Source organism: Petaurus breviceps, unplaced genomic scaffold, assembly GCF_028583685.1.
Source record: "Petaurus breviceps papuanus isolate PSGF00001 unplaced genomic scaffold, PetGlider_PUasm1.0 404, whole genome shotgun sequence".
Taxonomy (NCBI): Eukaryota; Metazoa; Chordata; class Mammalia; order Diprotodontia; family Petauridae; genus Petaurus; species Petaurus breviceps.
The window spans coordinates 84,066-103,243 of record NW_027186317.1 but is presented as its reverse complement, the minus strand read 5'-3'; the positions used below and the strand labels follow the sequence as shown (position 1 = coordinate 103,243).

At 45.1% G+C, this 19,178-nt stretch overlaps 1 pseudogene; it reads left to right on the top strand.

Annotated features, from left to right (window-relative positions):
* The window catches only part of LOC138171024 (zinc finger protein 850-like), a 113,494-nt pseudogene that overhangs the window by 47,705 nt on the left and 46,611 nt on the right, over positions 1 to 19,178 (top strand).

The window sequence follows — 19,178 nt, the reverse complement described above, 5'->3', positions numbered from 1 at the left end:
AATGATGACAGATATGGAACATTTTTTTCAGATGGGTATAGCTATCAATACTCCTATGGGAAAACATGCTCTAAATCACCAAGAACTAGAGAAATGTACACGATGGAAACTCTGAGTTGCTACCTCATACCCATCAGATGGACGAACATGGCAGAAAAGGAAAGAACAAATGCTGGGTGGGATGCAGAAAAATAGGAACGCTCATGCATTGTTAGTGGAGTTGAGTCTGGAGGACAATTGGGAAGTCTCACCGAGTGGCTACCAAGTTGTGCGTACCCTTTGATCCAGAAACGTCACTCCTAGGTTTGTATCCCAAAGAAGTCAAAGGAAAGAAGAAGGGCCTATGTGTACAAAAATATTGACAGTTGCTCTTTCTGTGGTGGCAAAGAATTAGAAAGTGAGGGGAAGCTCATCCATTGGAGGATGGCCGAATAAGTAGCGGTATATGTTCATAGTGGAATACCATTGGACTGTGTTATGACCTAAATGAAGGTAAACTGAGAGTCAAGGTGTACTGTAATGCCAAGGAAAGGCAACTTCCCAAGGTTCAGAATACCAGCATAGGGGCTCTCCATTTTATTCAGTGACAAACCAAGAAGAGAAGGTCAAAACATGACATCATTCCAAATACAGCATTTACTAAGTGTGATTAAATAATCTCCAAGGACTACCCCACCCCAGGACCTTCCAATCATTCAATCAATTACAAAATCCCTGTTCTAAATACTTCTCCACCCCCAGGCTATACCTTCATTTAGTCCACCACAAAGCCCCTCTTCTCAAATGGAGATTAGTTTCCAAACATAAGTAAAGTACCTTCATTTGTCAATCACAGAGCACAAAAAGGTCAAAAGTTCCCCACCCCTGGATCACAATTGATCTACCCCAGAGTTACATCAAGTCCAAGCACAGCACTTAATACCCAAATGGAGGTCTTTTCTTCATCTTGACACTAGGCAAGTTCTCAGCAATCTTAGTTCCTGGGGAGACAAGGCTTAGCAGGGCCACAAGATAAATTGCCAGTCCCTTCATTAATTCATCCTCTGTCTGTAGAACAGTCCTAGAACCCCTGAAAACATTAGCAAAACCCTCTCCCAGGATTTCTGTAAACATACAACAAGAAAATCCTTCAGGGCTTCTGAACCAACAGAAAGGTTCCCAGACCCCTGCAACAACAGCACTGTCCTTCACCAGTGGACAGTATTCACTCTCTGTCTGCAGGACAGTCTCAGGAGCTCTTAGCCAACAGCCATGTTCCAGGACTTCTTCAACAACAGGACTGTCTTTCACCAGTGCACAAATCTGGCAAAACAACATCAAAACAGACAGACAAAGTACCAGCAAAACAGCCATGTCTCCTCAGTCCTTGGCAGCTCAGGGGGCAGGTCTCAAAAGTCCAGGGCAATTTAAAGCAGCCACCAGCAATTCTCTTAGTCTCTCTCTCTCCACGAGGTGCTGCTTCCAAAAAAAAAAGTTCTTCCACCTCTCTCTTGTCTCTCCAAATCTACGTCACCAGCTCCTCCCAGTTCAGGACTTTCTTTTCACATCAACAAGTCCATCCCACAGGTGGGATTAACAAACTCTGGGTTTTAACACAATCAATTTGAAAACCAAGCCAATACAGGGGAATCTTTAATTGCCATTACTATCACACAAGGTTCTGAGCACAATCAGTTTGTTAGTGAAGCTGTTGGTAAGCAAGAAATTGGATCAACGGCCTCTCACAGTGCCCAAAGATCCTGAGTGAGGGCTGATAGGGGCTTTTATTAATAGCAGACATTTCAGTGAGGAGTTTGGTTAAAAGTCACATAGGCTCCTCCTCATTACTTCCTCCATAGGAAATAGGAGTAATCCTTCATGGGAGGATTAGTCTGAAGTCTTGAGAGTTGTGAAAGTTTGGATTGAAGCCAGTTGAATTTCAGGTAAGTGGGTGGTGGGTGAGCTGACAAAGAGAGACAATACAAGGACAAAGATTCCATTCACAGTGGAATGCTGTTATCATTTCCTTTCAAAGAAGCCCAATGGCATCATGGGGATGTAGAGACTCCTGGTGGCTTGCCCTGAAGTCAAGCAGAGCTGCAGAGTTATCAGCCTCACACTACCAGAGTCATCACAGGCCAGGGGCAAGCCAGAGGAGTCAAGTCATGGTCCCCGATGCCGTGGATGACCTTGGTGTCTTTGATATCTGACCAAGTTCTAACTGCTCCCCAGCACCTGCTTCAGCCACCTTTAGGGCCACTGGAACAAATGGTTCTTACCCATCCATTCTCCTGGGAGAAATCTTCACATGCTTGGGGTAGACATTCCCCTAACTCACCAACAGTTTGAGGCCTGTCAGTTACCCTCAACCTGGTTTAGCTCATCTGCCAAGATGGCTTACCAGAGTGTGCCCTCTGCCTGTGCCACAGCTTCCTGGAGCCACAGGTGAGAGTTGAGTGGGAGGTAGACACCACAGGTGGATGAACAGTCCTGAAAAGGGCATGGCTACCCTCACCCCAGAGGGCCTAGGCCTCCTTGAACACCACATATGCCTCCCAGAATGTAGGAGAAGGATGGCACTAGAAAGCTAAGGAGTCAGACTCATGCAGGTGCGGGAGAGTCTTAACCCCATGAGACCTTAAGTCTTAAAAACAGAAGGAAAAGCAGTTTTCAGTTTTACAGCTTTAAATAATGACAAGCAGGGTGGATTCAGAAAAACCTAGTAAGACTTACACATACTGATACAAAGGAAGTGAACAAAACCTGGAGAACCCTGTACACAGTAACAGCAACATTGTAACAGTGATGGCCTGGGAAAGGCTGAGCTGCTTAGAGCAAGGCACAGGTCCATGGCAGTTCAGAAGGACTCAGGATGGAAGATGCTATCCACCTCTAGGCAGAGACGATGAATACAAAGCATATTTTTTCTCTATTTTTTATCCACATAACTAATATGTAATATGTATATTATGACTTTATATATATAATGACTCAAGTATTTCTTACCCTCTCAATGGGTGGGGGAGAGTGAAGGGAAGTAAAGAACTTGGAACTCAAAATAAAAATTAAAAAAAAAAAAAGAAAACTGCCTGTTCATAGCTTTTGACCAGACATCTATTGGAGAATGGTTCATTTAAAAAAAGTTGCATCTATTTTTACCATACCTTTAAAATGAGAACTTTATCAGAGAAACTTCCTGAAAATCTTTTCCCCAATTGATTCCCCTTCAGTTTACATGCATTGGTATTTTTGTGTGACCAAAATTGCTAATTTTATCCCCTGTAATCTCCTCTATCCTTTATTTGGGGATGAACTCTTCCCTTCTCCATATTTACAAAATGTACCCTCTTCATTCTTCCTCTCATTTTTTTGAGGTGAACTTTTTAATCTAAGGCATGCATTCATTTAGAGCTAATCTTGATCTACACTGTGAGACATTGGTCTATACCAGTGCTTCTTAAATTGTGGGTCATGACCCCATATGTGGAGATGTAACTTAATGTGGGGTTGTGAAAAATTTGTTGACAGTACAAGTTTTCTGAGAGTGCAATGGTGCACTTTGTACTGCACATGCTGTCACACCACAAAGTGCTGACAAACACTGTCAGAAACCCCTCAGCTCAGATTTGGGACTGTCATATGTTATGGACTGAGGATTTTTACTGTACATACAAAGTTTTCTGCTCTTATAGAAACACCACAGTTAAATTATGGAAAACAAAGACTTTTAATATCTTCCTACCATTATTGCTAAGCATGTAAGTATCAAATGAATATATCTTTGGATGGTATTCTGGTAGAATGTTTGATTTTTTTTTTTTAAAGCAATCAGGGTTAAGTAACTTGCTCCAGGTTACACGGCCAGTTATTTTTGCGTGGGTGCCGAGTATCTGAGGCTGGAACTGATCCCAGGTCTCCAGAGCTGGGGCCGGCGCTCTTACTCACTGCTCCACCTGGTGGCCCAAGGATGTCTGATTTTTAAAATTGCTGTTATCTCCTTTTACAGAAACATAGGTGTTTACCTGCAGCAAGTAAAGACAAAAGCCATTTAATAACATTTCTCAACCATCACCACTATATGTCTATGTAAGTGTGAACATCCATTTTTGAAACTAAGTACAAACAAATATAATTTCATAAACTAAAGCTTTTATTTGAGAAATGATTAGCAATATTTACTTATATTTTAGGACAAAATATTTTTCAGTTATGGATAAGGGCTTAGATTTAGAGAGAATAAAAATAGTCATGACAGTGTGGCAGTCTTCATCATCAGGGTGTAGCTCATCTCAATTGACAAGAAAAAGAAAATTTCCAATGATTTTTGCAATATGGATTTACCTCTAATAATGGTGATGATGTGGAAGAACCTCTTTGCTCAATTTATACTGAAGTTTTTGGCTGTGGAAAGCATGAAACCTGCCAAACTAAAATGATGTCTTAATACCAAGCATGCAGGGTACTGCAATAAACCAAGGGAAGATTTGGAATGACTTTTTAACATTTTCAAAAAAAAGAAAAACTGTGTTTTGAGAAATTTGTTATTGTCAAGAAAATGTATTTATTGCCTCTTATGAAACTTCTTATGTAACTGTAAAACCCAAAAAGCCCTATGTGATAGGAGATTTTGTGTTACCTGCTACTAGTAAAATGTCAGAAATAGTTCATGGGAAAAAGTATAGGGATGAAATTCATAAAATTCCTTTATCAAATGATACTGTTTCCAAGAGAATTTCTGAAATGAATAATGACCAATTCCAGCAGCTTATTACCAGGCTTAATAGCAGCCCAAAGTTTGCAATTCAGTTAGATGAAACCACTGATATTTGTATCATACCATAGTTGTTACTTTATGTAAGATATGTTTATGAAGGAAGCATACATGAGGAATTATTGTTTTGTTACCCTTTGGAAGGGCACACAGGAGGGGAAGATATATATTTCAGAGTAGACACATTTTTCACAAATGAAGGTTGACAGTGGAAAAATTGTGTTGGAGTCTACACAGAGAGTGCTAGAGCAATGGTGGGTGAGAATGTTGGATCTATCTATCTATTTATTTTTAAAGACTTTTGTTTATTATTGTTTTGCTTTTTGAAGGGGGGTAGGGGAGGGCAATTGAGGTTAAGTGACTTGCCCAAGGTCACATGGCTAGTTTTTTCGTGTGTGTTGTGTCTTAGGCCGGATTTGAACTCAGGTCCTCCTGACTACAGGGCTGATGCTCTATTCACTGTGCCAAATAGCTGCCCTGAAAATGTTGGATTTATAACAAAAGTTAAAGCTGATGGCAATAAATATATCACTTTTACTCACTGCATGATGCATCAGGAGGCACTTATAGCCCCCAAAATATCACCAGAGTTAGATGTTGTTCTTCACAATACTGTCACTTATAAGCTCTGTGACTCTATTTGCCTCAGTTTCCTCATCTGTAAAATAGGTGGAGAAGGAAATGCCAACCACTCTAGTGTCTCTGCCAAGAAAATCCCCAATGGGATCACAGAGTGTGAAACAAACTGAAGAGGGACAGCAAGCTCTGTGCTCCATTTGAATGCCTTTCTTCATTTATTGCAGTGATAAGAGTTCAATCTAGTGTGACTTCTCTGTTGGATAATGAGGGGTGACTGTTGTCTAAAGACTTAATTACATGGATTACATCCATAAAGTTTCTTTCCAGTGCAAACTTGCTGATGTCCAGTGAGCTTCAAGTCCTACCTGAAGGCCTTACCACCTTCATCACATACAAAAACCATTTCTGGCAGGGGGTGGAGGGGATTGGGCTGGGAATGCTTGAGAAGTTTGTGAAGAATAATGAAGTGATTTTGATAATAAAATCTCTGGCCACTAATTATGAAAATTATAAAACTGAAACTGGCATCATATGTATTAAATTTATGCCTTCGAGGGCCCTTAGCTCCAAGAAAACCCAGATTGTTGCTTCAGGGGTCAATGTGCAATGCCTTAAGATGTGCACACCTGTGCCCTAGAGACTTCCAATGGCCTGTGGTTTTCTGGGTTTTGAGGGAACAATCACGTATTCAGGGCATGTGTGTAACTATAGAATTTGGTTATTTTTTCCCCCACTTCTACTGATTGATTTTTGCTCCAAGCTGGATGTAAACTAGAAAGAGCAAGACAAGACCTTGAATGTACTTACTAAGGACTTAAGAGTAATAATGTTTTCTCATTAAGTGCTACTGCAAGAAAAGGAAAAAAAATCATAACTGTACCTTACCCTCAGCTGATCAGTAAAACTGACTAGTGGAGGAAAAATCTTTTGGGACTATATATGTATACATACAGACACATGCACACACAAAAACACACATACATATACACACATATGAAATTTGGTATTGTTCTGAGTTCTGAATTCAGGTTTAATTGTCTAAATTACCTTTACACCAGTAAACTACTATTTAAGGGAAATGCTTTGAGTTGCTTTTGACTCAGTTTCCCCATTGTGATATTTCCTTTGTGAATAGGAACATTTCCAACCTCATTAAGCCAACAATGACACCTTGTGAATAATGTGGAAATTGGCTAAATGATTGGCCATTCCAAAAAGTTATCTGTGACTTACCTGGAATTGATCAGACCTGAGGAAGCTTTCTCTTATTTAGGTCACTCTATGCACTTGAAGTCTTGACGTTGTTCCTCCCTCTTCCTTTCATAACAAACTTCTAAAACCAGCACAGGTGAATTGTACGGGGTTTTTTTTTCTTTTTCATCAGTCTTATGTTGTAATACTTAAATATATCTAAGTTGCTGCAATGTGGTACAAGAGTGTAAGACCTTATTGATTTTACTTTTACTATTCTGAAGTGGTGGTCACTGTTTCTTTCAATTTCCCAACTTAAGCCACTTGGAAAAAGAGTCACTAGTCTTGCCATCTGGCACTTTTTTGGAATGTATGTCATGCTTAGCATCAGATCTGAACAATGTCACTTCTTTTCTAGATGATCTGATGGGATACATAAATATTCACACATACACACACACACAGACACACACACACATATCTGTGCTCAGTGAGTCTGAGAGTGGGGTAGGAGGCCCAGGACAAAGATATAATAGGAAAAATGTGTAAAAGTTTTAAATTTTAGGTAAAAATTTTAGCTTCAAATTTTAATAAAGGAGCAAACTTCACTTTGAGAAAAGCAACAAGATGAGACTGTTTTTCCTGAGAATTGGATATTTAATGTTGGATTTCAAATGTTCCCATTGGGACTAGTGACACAAGGCTGAGTAAACCCCAAGTCCCTGAATGATAGGCCAAAATATTGAGCTTCCTTGGGGTCCAATGAATATAGAGAGATGAATGACGTTTTGGGGAATGTATTTCCCCCCCTAGGATATACAGGTTTTGTTAATGTTTCAATAATTGTCTATAAAATCTCAAAATTGGATTAAGGCTATTTTAGATAAAATTGCTTTAATAAGTTGTGGATAAACTTTAAATGATGGTTTTCTTTTCCTGCTTTAAAATGTCTCTCTGTTAATATGAGGAGACAGAAGGGTTCATTTTACAAGCAGCTGTAATACCTGATCTGGGACCCAGGATCCTGACCCCTTGACCTCAGCTCTCCCAGAGGATCCATCTGTCCTTCAGAGAGAGAATGTCCCTTAGGGAAGAATAACAACAGAGAGGGAAATGCCCCCAGGTCTGTGCAAAGGTGAGGGTTAAATTTGGATGCGCAAGTCTGGGGTCCAGACTGTGGGGAGGACAGGGTCACCTACCTGGTCAGGGAGGGGAATGGTTGGGAGAGTCAGGAGAGAGGGAGGGTCTGGGTATCCTGACTGGGAAGAGGATGAGTGTGAGTCTGAGGGAAGGAAGACCTGGCAGAAGACCAGGAGATTCTACTCAGAAGGAGGAGGTCTGAGTTCCAGAGGAAGGAAGGAGAGAGGTGGTGGGAGGGAGGAAGGCTGTGGGAGGGGGACTTTCCCAGGTGACTAGCTGGGTGGGTGGAGGCCCAGTTGACATTTGAGCCCTGGAGTGGAGTGTGGAGTGTGGATGCCTGGGAGGGGTCTAGAAAGGAAAGGAGTCATTCCAGTGGCCAAGGCATGCATGTGATGGAGGGCCGGGCTTGGGCAGGAGAGGCAGGCAGGGTCTGGGAGCCATTGGAGGAAAAGGAAGATCCGGGGTCCCAGGAGGACGGGGCAGGGCGGGGCTCTGGCACTGGAGGAGCCGCCCAGGCTGGGCTTCCACTTGGCAGCTGGAGCCAGTGGAGCTGAGATCTTGCTGCTCCCCTGCTTCTGGAGCTGTGATTACTCTGCCCGCCTTCCCTGCAGCTGAGGCGGCTGTTCCTCCGGAAGCTGGCTGTGTGCTTGCAGCTCCCAGGTAGGAGTGAGCCCGGAAGCTGTGCAGCCCTCGGCTGCTGCTGGCTGCCCTCTCGTGCTGAGTGTCCTCCAGGGCTGCCAGCAGCCCTCCTTTCTCCCAAAGCGGGCTCCCTGGCAGGATCCCAGCCTCTGCCTATGGGCCAGGCCCCCCATCCCACCCCAAAGTCCTGGGCACCTTCCCCAGCCTCCCCATCAGGACCCCAGTGTCCTGTCCCCCTGCCCCCAGCCCCTCTTCAGAGATTCCCTTGTCCCATCAGCAGCCTTGGCTCCCCATAAGGACCCAGGAGTCCTGCCTCCTTGGTCCCAAGACCTCCCCAGGCCCCAGGCACCAAAGCTCCTGCCCAGCCTCCCCTCCCTGGCCCTGTGGCCCTCCTGCCTGCCCCTGTCAGATCCCAGGCTTTGCTTCCTTGTCTCCAGTTTACCCCCCAGGGGCCCCAGATCTGCCCCCTCCAAGCCTGAGCCCCAAAGAGGGTCCCAGGAGCCTTCCCCAGCTCCTAGGGAGACCCAGCACACAGTCAGTCCTTCTCTCCCAGGCTCAGCTGCCCTCCTGGAACCCTTCTGGCACTGAGATGATCCCTTTTCTGCCTCCCTGACCTTCCCTACCCTGGTCTCCTGCCCTGCCCCCTCTTCTTTCAGAACCCTCCAGCCCCTGCCAGGGGGCTGAATCCTAGACATGATCGTGTCCCCCTCAGGGCTCCCCTGGTCATTCCTGGCAGCTCCTTCCCAGAGCTCTCCCCAATCTCAAGCTTCCCTGTCTCCTAGATCAAGCAGTCAGTCTGTTGTCTAGATTCTGTGGGTGAGTTGGGGAGGAGGGAGGGCAGAGGAGTAAATGGAGGGGTAGCTCTGGCCCAGGATCCATTTAGGCTCTGGCTGGTCTCCTCCCACCTGGGATCCCAAAGCCCCTCTGCCTCCTGGGTCTGTGTAAGAGGAGGGGCAGGAGAGCAGCAGTAAGGGGGGGGGGGGTCCTTCCTGTTCTGGCCATCTTCATTTCCCAGCCTGGCCCTGCCTGCTTCCTCCTCCCTCAGCTGTTTCAGGTCTCTCCCCTGAGGGCAGGGCAGGGTTTTTCTATCTTCTGTGGAACCTCACCCCCCTGTAAATCCCCACAGGTGGGGTCCTGCCCAGAAGAGAAAGGAAGGCCCTCTGCCTCTCTGGGATCCTTCAGCCTCCCTAGCTCAGCCTGCAGAGGACCCAGGCCTGGCCCAAGCAGGGAGCCTGGAGCCAGAGGGAATAGCCCCTGGGAGCTGCAGACCCCCAGCCCAGGTGAGTGCACTGTCCTCAGACTGGGCCAAGCTCAGCCAGAGGCCATTTCTACAGACCTAGAGGACTGTCTGTGAGGCCGACAATGCCCTGCCTAAGGATTGTTTCTGTACAAAAAGAGGCAGGGACCTGAGCAGAGTAGTAACAGCATTGCCCTGCTCTCTCCTGGGTTTTGAACTGATTCAAGGCACTTTGGCATCTGGAGCACTAAGAGTCCCCTCCCCTACCATCCCTCCTCCCTCCCCCCCCCTCCTCACCCCCTCCCCCCCCAACCCCCTCCCCCACCACCCCCCTCCCACCACCACCCTCCCTCCTGGGTTTTTTTGTTAAGTTCATCTTTATTACAACTGAGTCTCCATTGGGACATCCTGTCATACCTTAGTCTCAATTTTTTTTTTTGCCTTTTGGAGGGCTATTGGGGTTAAGTAACTTGCCAAAGGTCACAAGGCTAGTTTTCTTGTGCGGATGTTAAGTGTCTCAGGCTGGAACTGAACTCTGGTCCTCCTGAGTCCGGGGCCAGCGCTTTACTCACTGCTGTCACCTGGTGGCCCCTCAGTCTCTGTCTTTTAGAAGCCAAATCTTTGCTCTCCTTTTGCATCACACACACACACACTCATAGGCACACATACATTCTCTCTCACACACACACTCACACACATACACAGAAACTCACACATACACACTCACACACACACACTCATGCACACACACACACACCCCTTCTCCCCCTCCTCTGGCTCTTGTGGCCAAGCTCTCTCTGTTACCAGCTGAAGGGCCAGGAACCCCTTGACCGTGAGTGTTGCCTGGCTGGGCCTGCAGCAGAGCCCTGAAGGCTGCCCCAGCTCTGGGCCTTGGCAGGGCTGCCGGCAGGGCAGACATGGCCCTCCTGGGGCTGCTCCTGTCCTCCTGCCTCAGGCCACACATGTCTTCCCAGGTCTCTGAATCCTTCCCATTTAGCAGTTCTTAGGTGAAGTCCACAAGCTTTTAGAAAGCATAGACACACTGAGCTAACCTACTGTGTATACAAAGGAAGGAAAACCAGGCCCTTCCCTCAAGGGTCTCCCAGTCTGATGGGGCTGACGTCAGGTCAGCAGCTCTGTGCAGCTCTCTGCAGTGTGGATGGGAGGCACCCTGAGAGGGCAGGCTCTTTGCTGGCTTAGTGTATGAGGCAGCATCTGAACTCAGTTCTCCCTATTCCAGAAAGCCAGAGAAAATGCCCTGAACCAAGAGATGGGTCTTCTGGAGTAGCAAGGAGGCCAGTGTCCTCGGGTCAGGGAGGAGGTGGCAGGAAATAAGGCTTGAAGAAGACTGGAATACCAGGTCGAGATGGGCTTTGAATGCAGGAGAATTGTACTTCATCCTGGTAGGGAGTCCAGGAAATGAGGTTATTGAATAGGGAGTCCAGGATCAGGAATTTAGGAAGGTGATTTAGGAAGGTCCCTTTGTGGACCAAATGCAGGATTCACTGGAGTGGGGAGGGTCTTGAGGCTGGCTGGCCCAGCAACAGTCCGAGGGCGAGACAAGGAGAGCTGGTGCCCAGTATCAGGAGAGAAGGGGCTGTGTCTGAGAGATGTTGGAAGGCACAACTCACAGGCCTTGGCAACAGATTGGATAAAAGGGGAGAGAAGTGGGGGTTGAACGAGGCATAGCTTGGTGGGACATGACGTTGCCTCTGACAGTGGGAGGGAAGGGAAGGAGTTCTCTTGTGGACACAGTGTGTTAGGGATACTGGGGGCCATGTTGGAGATGTCTGACAGGAGTCTGGGAGGGGAGCTAGGTCAGCCTGAATGGCTTTGGTTGTGAAAGGACAGTCTGGGGTGAAGGCTGAAATGAGGGTGGTTGAATGGTCAATAGTCAACAACTATTAAGCACCTACTGTGTACCATGCCTAGCACTAAGGGCCGGGAAATGAAATATCACAAGTGAAAGAGAGTCCCTGCCCTCAAGGAGCTTCTAATCTAGTGGGGGAAGAAGACAAACAAAAGGAAGCTGAACAGTCTAGGGGATGGGAGAAGGTCCCACACACTGGGGCCCGGTGGAGAAGCCAAGCAGGTTCATTAAATCCCACAGTGATGCATCATGCCAGGGTCCAGATCTGGTCCAGCTGTGTGGGGCGTTCTTCAGTCCATTCTTCCAGATTCCAGAGTTTCAGGGGTCTGGATAGCCTCTTTATTTCTCATAAGGAAACTGGCAATGTCTTTCTCATGAATTAGCTCAAATCCAAACCTTGGTTAATAAAATATTACATATAAGAGGGGCTAGGTGGTGCAGTGAATAGAGCACAGGCCCTGGAGTCTGGAGGATCCGAGTTCAAATCCGGCCTCAGACACTTACCACTTACTAGCCATGTGGCCTTGGGCAAGTCACTTAATCCCAACTGCCCTGCCTTACCCTCTCCAAATAAAATAAATAAAATAAAATGTTATATTTTCAATAAATGAAGGAAATCTCCTTTCCCATTCTTGCCTATTCATTTCTCTGTAACTAACTAATCCCAAAGAATGAATATGTGCCATGAACGAGTGAAAGCAACCAAGCTGAGGCCTGAGATGTTCTGGCCATGGTGGATCGTGCCCAGAGCTGCCTGAAGTCCTCCACATAGCAACTCATGGCTCTTTACCCTTGATTGGAGAGTCTCATACTGCTCAGGTCAGACCACAATGTCATTACTATCTCTTAAGAGCAGTCTCTTTTTTCCATCTGGATGAGACTTTATTTCAGCCACCCTGGAAGTAAACTTGATCTTTTCTTCTTCTTTTTGCTCTTTTCAGTGATGACAGGAAATTCTGCTCCCCCCCCCCTCCAGCTGCCATCTCCCCCTGCCTCAGGAACACACAGCATCTGCTGGTATCTACGTGGGATGTTCTTTATGACCTATCACTTATGTCTGTTCTGATGAGGAAGAAATTTACCATCACCTTCTCCCTTAGAGATCCTCATTAATCTTTGATCGATCACATAACTTCTCTGATTCTGTAGGAAGAAACAAGTCATGGTAGCACATTTCTTTATTCCAACTACACGTATAAAAAAGCTTTTCTTCATTTTCCATTGGACGTTTCATGACCATTTTTCTTTTTTTTTTTTAAGCAATCAGGGTTAAGTAACTTGCTCAAGGTTACATGGCCAGTTATTTCTGGGTTTGGTGCCAAGTATCTGAGCCAGATTTGATCCCCAGGTCATCCCGACACTGGAGCCAGTACTCTTACTGGCTGAGCCACCTGGCTGCCCCTCATGACCATTTTTCTAAATGATGGCTCTGACACTCCTAAAGGTTGTGACCTTTGGGTAAATCCCCTTTCCATGCTTTAGTTTCTTCCTGTAAATCGATGAGCGTTGGACTAGATGAATTCTGGAGTCTCTCCTCTAAATTTTGTGACATTTGATGATTTAGGGGTTGGTGACATTCCAGGATGTGGCTGTGGACTTCACCCCAGAGGAGTGGGGCCTCTTGGACCCTCCTCAGAAGGAGCTGTACAAGGAGGTCATGCTGGAGAATGCCCAGAACCTGCTCTCCCTGGGTAAGGACACTTCCTCTGGAGCTATGAATCAACCATCAAAGGAACTGCCTTCATTCCCTTCCTAGTGTTCAGGGTTTGGAGCATTTGTCAATGATTGGAAAGGCCAAAATGCAAACCTCTAGTGCCTGAGACAGTCCCCTTGCTGCCTGGATGTCCAGTAAAAAGGTTTTTGCACTAACAGGGAGCTGGGGTTGTCTTTTGTTGCCCCTGAAGCTGTCCCTTACTGGTTCTAGGGAGCCTGAAGTCAAGGATCACACCAGTGTTGAAGAATTTTGGACTTGGAAGTGATGTCACAGGTTGTTTCTAGTCTGACCTCCCTGAACATGAATTTGGTCTGCCAAATCTCTGAACACTGCTGAGGCAGCTTTTCCTTGGAGACGGGCGGTACAGAGAAGCCCCTTCCTCCCAAAGCAGCCTCTTCCCTTTTAGGATGGGTCTGATCTTTGGAAGGTTCTACTTGTTAACAAGCATACATTTGTAGCTCACGAATTTGGAACTGTGCCCAAAGGGCTATAAAACCACGCATAACCTTTGACCTAGCAATTCCACTGCGAGGTCTGTACCCCAAAAGGGAAAAAGACACAAAGGAAAAGAACTTCTATGCACAAAAATATTCATAGCAGCTCTTTTTTGGGCATAATGAATCAGAACTTGAGGGGAAGTCCATCAACTGGGGAATGACCGAACAAGCTGGGCTATGGGATTATGATGGAATGCTATTGTACTGTAAGAAATGATGATCAGGGTGCTCTCAGAGAAACTGGGGAAGACTTGCATGAACTGATGCAAAGTGAATGTTCTGTGTACAAAGTAACAGTGACATTATGCAATGATCGAATGTGAAGGACTTGGCTATTCTCAGCAATACAACCATCCAAGACAACTCCAAAGGATGAAAAGTGCTGTCCACTCCCAGAGAAAGAACTGATGGTGTCTGAATACAGATTGAAGCAGACTTTTTTAGAACTTTATTTTTCTTGAGGTATTTTGTGTGTGTGTGTGTGTCTATGTTTTCTTTCACACCATGACTATTATGGAAGTGTTTTGTACGACTGCACATGTATAACCCATATCGAATTGCTTACCTTCTCAGTGAGGCAGGGTAGAGAGGAAGGATGGGAGAGAATTTGGAACACAAAGTTTTAAAAAGGAGTGTTAAGAATTGTTTTGGGGGTGGCTAGGTGGTGCAGTGAATAGAGTACAAGCCCTGGAGTCTGGAGGACCCTAGTTCAAATTTGACCTCACTTAACACTTACTAGTCGTGTGACCTTGGGCAAGTCACTTATCCCCAATTGTGCTGCCCTCCCCCCTCTAAAAAGCAAAAAAAAAAAAAAGAAATGTTTTTGCATGTAACTGGGGAAAAATAAAATACTAAATAAAAACTAAGAAAAATAAATTTATAGCTCATAGCTTTTAGTCTGAATCTCAGAAGCCTGGTATAGCAAGTGTGCCCTGGGTCTTCCTTCCTAAATCCCCAGAATTCCAGGACAAATGGTGCAAAAGGAAGTGAAGGACTAAAAATTTATGTATGCCTACCATGTACCAGTCACTGTGCTAAGAGCTTTCTTTACATATACTATTTAATTGAATCCTTAAAACAATATGATATTGATATCCCCATTTTACAGTTGAGGAAACTGAGGCAAACAGGTTAAGTGACTTGCTTTGGAACTTTGCTGATAAGTGTTTGAGACCAGATTTGAACTCAGAGCTTTCTGAATCCGGGCCCAGGGCTCTCTGCACTGCACTACCAGATGCCTCTCAGTGTTTATATGTTGGAATCAATTTGTCCTTCTATGAAGGAAGTGGAGAAAGCAGAATTTTCTGCTTCCACATGATCTCCTTCCCATCTCCACCAAAGCTCCCCACAGTAAACATCATGGAAGATGTTCTTGAACTTCCTGGGAAGCCTCCTGTGACCCTCCTTCCCTAACGAGAGCTAAGTTACCAGTGTCTCTCCATCCTCTTCTCTTCCTTGTTCCCATCCCCAGGACTTCCAGCTCCCAGAGAAGGTCTGATCCCCCATCTTGGACCAGGGGAAGCACCATGGACCCTGGAGCCAGAAGACCCCAGAACCTCCTGTCCAGGTCAGTGAGTGTTGTTATCACAGGGGTAGCTACATGTCACAGTGGAGGGAGTGCTAGAGTCACGGGCAGGAAAACCTGTCTTGCCATTCTTTTTCTGACACTTTAACAGTGGAATCCCAGGAAAGTCAGTGACCCTATGAACCTCAGTTTCCCCATCTGTGAAATGAAGGGGTTGGACACTATGGCCTTTCTCTTCCCTTCCACTGATAAAACTACAATCCCATAAGATCCACTGTTTGAACTTTGGGTCATGGAGCTCTCCTGAAGGAATCCAGAAGGGGCCTGGGCTGTCTGACACAGGCTCTTTCCTAGACCCTCTTCAAGTCAACAAGCACTTGTTAAGTGCCTGCTATATGGGAGGTCTCATGTTAAGTGTTGGGATTCAAAGGAAGGCAAGGGACATCCCCTGCTCCCAAGGAGCTCACAGACTAGTGGGGAAGACATGGACAGAGCCATGTACAACATGCTATATACATGTTAATTGGAGCTAGTCAAGGGAGGGAAGGCACTTAGATTAAGGAGGGTTGGCAGAGCCTCATTGTGGGGGGTGGGTTTGAGCTGGGGCTTCAAAGCAGCCAGAGGAGCATTCCAGGCATGAGGGGAGCCAGGGAAAGCCCACGGAGACTGGAGACAGTTTGTCCTGTTCAAGGCATAGGAAGGAGGCCTTTGCTGCTGTATTATAGCATGTGTGAAATGGGTGTGAGATGAAAGAAGACTGGAAAGGGAGGGGAGGGGCAGGTGAGGAAGGCCCCTAACAGGCCAGTAGAGGACTTTCTGTGCTACCTGGTGCTGGGGAGCCATTGTGATTCATTGAGGAGTCAGTGACGGAGTCAGCTGTGAGCTTTAGGAAGGTGAATTTGACAGCTGGGTAGAGCATTGACTGGTCCAGGGAGAGACTGGAGACAGTGAGACCAATCAGCAGGCTTTAGCAATAATGCAGGTAACTGGGGCTTGAAGGTATAAGGTGGCCGTGTTGGGAGGGAAGGGGGGATGTGTGTGAGAGGTTACCAAGGTGGAGTCAAAAGCACTTTCCAAAAGATGGAAGATGGAGGGAGGGTGATGGTGTGAATGTGAGATGGTGAGCAGTGGGTGCCATCATTTTATGAACCTGGACAATCAGGAGGGTGACCTGGATGGTGTTAGGAGAGCAGGAAGATGGGAGGGTTGGGGGAAAGATAATGAGGTTAGTTTGGGACATGGCAGGAGGAAAACTCAAAGGGAGGAGGGTCACCAAACCTAGAGGGAAGAGAGTGTCAAGGAAAGGGGGTGTGAGTGACAGAAGGTGCAGAGGGGTCAAGAAGGATGAAGGTTGAGAAAAGGGCCTTTGGTTTAGCAATTAGGAGATCCCCGGTCACTTTGGAAGTAGGAGTTTCAGTTAAACAGTGAAGTTACTAGTCAGACTATAGAGTTCTACAGAAAGTAAGAGTAAAGGAGCTGGAAATCCTAAGTGTAGATCACCATCTCCAGGTATTTCACCACGAAAAGGAGAGATGTAGGACAAAAATCTACTGGGGAAGGATGGATCATATATGGGTTTTTTGAGGACCAAGGAGAAATACTTTGATTTGTGGCAGTTGGGAAGGAGCCAGTAATAAGGGAGAGATTGAAAATTAGTGAGAACTTGGAGATGATAGAGTAGGGAATATGCTGGAGGAAGAGGAGGGCCCTCTCTTCATCAGAGGCTGGGGTAAAGGAGGAAAAGAAGGCTTCTGATTTATGTGAGATTAGGGTGAGACAAGAGAGCTCAGGGTAAATATCCAGTTGTTTCCATGAGATATGAGACCAAGTTCTCAGCTGAGCAGGGTGGTGGGAACAGGTTGTATGGGAGGCTTGGGGAGGAATGTAAATATCCGGCAAAGCTGGGATAGGGAATCGATTGGGGAGATGTCAAAGGATTGCCTTGCCAGAGTCAGGGCCCAGCTGAGATAATGTTACTAACCTTTCACTGGACCCATGTAACTGGGTTTCATGATTCTGTCTCTTCATCTGCATGAGAGTAGGAGTGAAGGCCAGTGTCTTATCTTGAAGTAATCCAATGTTGATGCTTGCATAATTCATCTACCCAAGCTTCTTTATGCACTTTATGGTCCAATCTTTATCTATTTTTGGAGAATCACTGGCCAGATCCATATAGATGACTGCCACCCTCAGTTTAGGGAGAAGGCAGGTAGAGGCACCAGGTGTCCCATAGCAGGACACCCTCCAGGAACCTTTGGGTTCTCCAGTATTGGGTCTGCTCAGGTCCCATCCACCTTAGAACTGGACAATGTAACTCCCCGTAGGTCATAAGGTGTGAGAAACAGACAGAAAGCAGGGTTGAGGTCAGAACCTGCATGTGACCAAAGGAGCGAGACTAGATTCCAGGGATTGGAGTAGAAGTTAGGGCCTTGTAGAGAATGGCAGTTCAAGAATAGCAGAGCTGAGGAAATAATTGTAAAAATAATAATAATAGCTACCCATTATATAGTGCCTCATCTGTGTGAAAACTTTCCAAATATTACCTCATTTGATTCTCATGAGAATCCTAGGAAGTAGGTGCTATTATTTTCCTGATTTTACAGAAAAGGAAACTGAGGCAAACAGAAGTATTCTGACTTGCCCAGGGTCACATTGCTAAGTTTCTGAGCTCTGGAACTCAGGTCATTTTGACTTCAGGTCCAGCTCTCTGTTGTGCCATATTGTGCATTTTGGTTCATAACCAGGATGCAGGGAGAGTTGGGAAAACAATTTGCAAGTTATCTTGCCAAGAGTTGGCAATTTTTTGTTTTTAGCTCCTTATTTAGTCACCAAAATGAACAATATGAATTGCTAGGCATTATAGAAAATATTAATTTTCCTATTGGCTAATGAGAAGTCGTGTATTAAATGATTAAAGTACTTGAAGATCAATTGTACGTTTGCTTTGTTTTTTTAGAAATGATTTTACTAAAATATCCAGAGAAATGAGTCAAATTTATAATAATACAAGTCATTCCCCAATTGATAACTGGTCAAAGGATATGAACAGGCAGTTTTCAGAGGAGGAAATTAAAGATATCTATAAACATATGAAAAAATGCTATAAATCACTATTCATTAGAGAAATGCAAATCAAAACAACTCTGAGGTACCACATCCCACCGGTCAGATTAGCTAAAATACAAAACAGGAAAATGATAAAATGCTGGAGAGGATGTGGAAAAATTGGAACACTAATGCATTGCTGGTGGAGTTGCGAACTGATCCAATCATTCTGGAGAGCAATCTGGAACTATGCCCAAAGGGCTATAAATAAATGCATACCCTTTGACCCAGCAATACCACTTCTAGGACTGTATCCCAAAGAGATCATAGAAGTGAGAAAAGGGCCCATTAGTACAAAAATATTTATAGCAGTTCTTTTTGTGATGGCAAAGAATTGGAAATCAAAGGAGTGTCCATCCATTGGGGAATGGCTGGAAAAGTTGTGGTATATGAATGTAATGGAATACTGTTTTGCTATAAGAAACAAGGAGCAGATGGACTTCATAATAACCTCAATAGACTTATATAAGCTGATGCTGAGTGAGGAGAGCAGAACCAGGAGAACTTTGTACACAATTACAGACACATCGTATGTGTGACAGCTAACTTGGATAGACTGGGCTCCTCTCAGCAATGCAGGGTTATGAGATGACTCAGGATGGAAAGGAACATCCTCATCCAGAGAAAGAACTTCAGAGTCTGAATGCAGATTGTAGCAAACTACCTGCTTTTTTTTTTCTGTTTTGTTTTGTTTCTTCTTTCTCCTTGTTCACTCCACTGGTTGTAATCCTTCTTTACAACCTGACTAATGTTTAATGTGAAGGTATATGTAGATCCTATATTTGAGTACATGCCGCCATGGTGGGGAGGGGGAGAAAAATCAAAACTCAAGGGACTGTGGAACTGAATGTTGTAAACCAAAAGTAAATGAATAAATATTTTTTTAAAAAAACAAAGAATGTTTACATATAAAACCTTTCTTTTAAAAAAA